The 3,363-nt window shown below is 42.5% G+C and overlaps 1 pseudogene; it reads right to left on the reverse strand.

Moving 5' to 3' along the window:
• Positions 1-2,334: 2,334 nt before the first annotated feature.
• LOC111951714 (immunoglobulin kappa light chain-like) overlaps positions 2,335-3,363 on the reverse strand; it is a 9,040-nt pseudogene continuing 8,011 nt past the window's right edge.

Here is a 3,363-nt window from a genome sequence, read left to right on the forward strand (position 1 = left end):
ATGACTGGGTATTTATTCTGAATCAATGTGAGACATTATTATTACACACATAATTATGCAGTCCATTCAATGTATTGCACATATTGCATATAATAAATGTTTGCATTGGATTTTTCAAAGCAGATGTGGAATAATCAATTATAAATGGGTGAACGTTGTAGGAACTAGGGGAAAATGTTAGAGGTGGTTAAGACTTTCTATAGATTATATAATCCTAGACATTAATAAAAATGTAGTTGCTGCCACTGATGGGTTACCACTTCAGGAATGCTTTGGTGACAGTATATGGTTACCACTTCAGGAATGCTTTGGTGACAGTATATGGGTTACCACTTCAGGAATGCTTTGGTGACAGTAATGGTTACCACTTCAGGAATGCTTTGGTGACAGTATATGGGTTACCACATGCAGGAATGCTTTGGTGACAGTATATGGGTTACCACTTCAGGAATTCTTTGGTGACAGTATATGGGTTACCACTTCAGGAATGCTTTGGTGACAGTAAATGAGTTGACAGATTAAGTTTCACTGATATTTTTAGCTCAGTGTATTTTAGTTCAGTCAGTGTTCCAGTTCACTGTCTCTTCCTCAGCACCTGCTGTCATACCCAACTAGTGCAGTTACTGTGAAATCTGAAGGAAGTTTCTATACGTCTCTATAGCACTGTGTGAACACATGTTCATCATTGTGAAGGTGTAAACTCTGACAGTAGTAATCTCCTGCATCTTCAGTCTAGACTCCACTGATGGTCAGAGTGAAGTCACTCCCAGATCCACTGCCACTGAATCTAGAGGGAGTCCCAGAGTTAGGGGTACTAATGAAATATGTAAGGAGTTTAGGAGTTTCTCCATTTCTGTTGATARCWGMCCAACCTRTGTCTATGTCCATAAATGTTTACAGCACTGCTGGTCTTACAGCTGAGACTGACTGAGTAACCCACTGAAACAGTTTTCACTGCAGGAGACTGAGTCACAGTGATCTGTCCTCTGGACTCTGAAACAGAGATGTATAGTAATTAGCATTACATTTGTCCAGTACTGTATAAAATAATAACTTTATATTGTCAAGGTAATTTTCTGTAAACGATATAACATGGAAAGCAGAGGGAAAGTGTCCAGATGAAGATGGTGATACAAGTCATGGTTGTTGTGGGTTCTGTTGTCATGAAGGACAGCTCTCAGTCATGAAGTGTTCAACTCACAGGGATATAAACACTCCCAGAGCACTGAAGCATGTGCTGCCAATACAAAGTGTCCTCTCTATGGAAACACAATTTCATTATCCCAGAGAGACACTGGCTGCATCTACACTGGCAGGCCAATTCTGATCTTTTTCCCTCTCATTTGTCTTTTGACCAATCACATCAGCTCTTTCGACATCAGAGCTGATTTGAAAAAAAGATCTGAAGTGGGCTGCGCAGGCCAGTTGGCTGGAGTGTTTACGGACATANTCAATCTCTCCCTATCCCAGTCTGCTGTCCCCACTTGCTTCAAGATGGCCACCGTTGTTCCTATACCCAAGAAAGCAAAGGTAACTGAACTAAATGACTATTGCCCCGTAGCACTCACTTCTGTCYTCATGATGTGCTTTGAGAGGCTAGTTTAAGGATCATATCACCTCCACCTTACCTGACACCRTAGACCCACTTCAATTTGCATACCTCCCCAATAGATACACAGACATTGCAATCACCATCGCACTSCACACTGCCCTATCCCATCTGGACAAGAGGAATACCTATGTAAGAATACTGTTCATTGACTATTGTTCCGCCGTCAACACCATAGTACCCTCCAAGCTCATCATTAAGCTTGGGGCCCTGGGTCTGAACCCCAAACTTTTTTTGACACTGAATAGTAAATCTTAAATCTGAATCTGTTAACTGCATGTCTTTGTGGACTTAGGGGCAGTTTCCTGGACATTCATCCTAGTCCTGGACTAAAAGCAAGCTCATTGGATAATCGTCATTGAATGTTCTTTTTAGTCTCGTACTAGTCTTCATCTGTGTCCAGGAAACCCCCCTCCTAGTGTTTTGTTGCTCTTGGTGGTCTAAACTGTAGAGCATGAATGTAACATACATTTATCTGATGGATTGTTTTGTCTTAATATATTTTCAGAGTTTCTTTTTGCCTTTATCTTTATAGATTCATTGTTATGTTGTTGTCGGTTGTTCTCGGTACTGTAGCTAATTGTTTATCTTATGTGTATTGCCTCTCTCTCTCTCTTTATCTCCTCTCCAGCTGGTCTCTCTGTCAGGCCCACAGTGTCTCTGCTCCTCCCGTCCTCTGTGCAGCTCTCTGGGGGCTCGGCCACACTGGCCTGCCTGCTGAGTGGCTACTCCCCCCAGGGGGCGATGGTGAGCTCGGATATGGACGGGGAGGAGGGAAGGAGGGGGTCCTGACCACCACAGAAGAAGAGAAGGGCGGCCGCTACAGCCGAAGCAGCACCCTGACCCTGAGCAAGGCATGCTGGGAAGAGGCAGAGGTGTACAACTGCAGGGTCGCCCATGATAACATCAGTTATGACACCAGTTATTCGGCAACCTTCCGGAGAAGTCATTGAGGATTACACCACATCAGTCACTAGCTTTATCAATAAGTGCATCAAGGACGTCGTCCCCACAGTGACTGTACGTACATACCCCAACCAGAAGCCATGGATTACAGGAAACATTCACACTGAGCTAAAGGGTAGAGCTGCCGCTTTCAKGGTGRGGGACTCAAACCCGGAAGKTTACAAGAAATCCTGCTATGCCCTGCGACGAACCATCAAACAGGTAAAGCGTCAATACAGGGCTAAGATTGAATCATACCACACCGGCTCCGACGCTCGTCTTATGTGGCAGGGCACTGTATATGAATATAAAAGTTTTATTGCTAAAAGATGTGAAGAACACTAACTTTATATAAAACAGATTACAAGAATAAAGTACAAGCAGAAAACATACAGGTATGACGTGTTTAACTTTAGCACTACCTTGCATACATATATCTTTTTTGGAACGTATCTGATCAGAATACTCATATTTATATAATTTTTTAATCTAAGAGGTTTGATACAAACATAATGGAGACCTTATCACAAGTGTAAGAGAGGAGTAGGCAGGAGGCAGTTGCAGGTTTAGAAACTACTGAATTTATTAAAAGCACCATATATAAAAACTGGACAAAAAACCCAGAGTGCAATAATAAGTATTCAGGAAAAATAGTAGAGGAGAGGATTTCCCCGTTCTCAGAAAAACGCAAAACTTTCAACCATGTGTAACAATGCATGGGGGACAAAGACAATGACTAGAGGGCATGTAATCAAGTATACAAGTGATAGAGTTGGGGATTGGAACCAGGTTGGTGTGATTTGATCGAC

The sequence above is a fragment of the Salvelinus sp. IW2-2015 genome, linkage group LG25 (assembly GCF_002910315.2).
Source record: "Salvelinus sp. IW2-2015 linkage group LG25, ASM291031v2, whole genome shotgun sequence".
In the NCBI taxonomy this organism is placed as follows: domain Eukaryota; kingdom Metazoa; phylum Chordata; class Actinopteri; order Salmoniformes; family Salmonidae; genus Salvelinus; species Salvelinus sp. IW2-2015.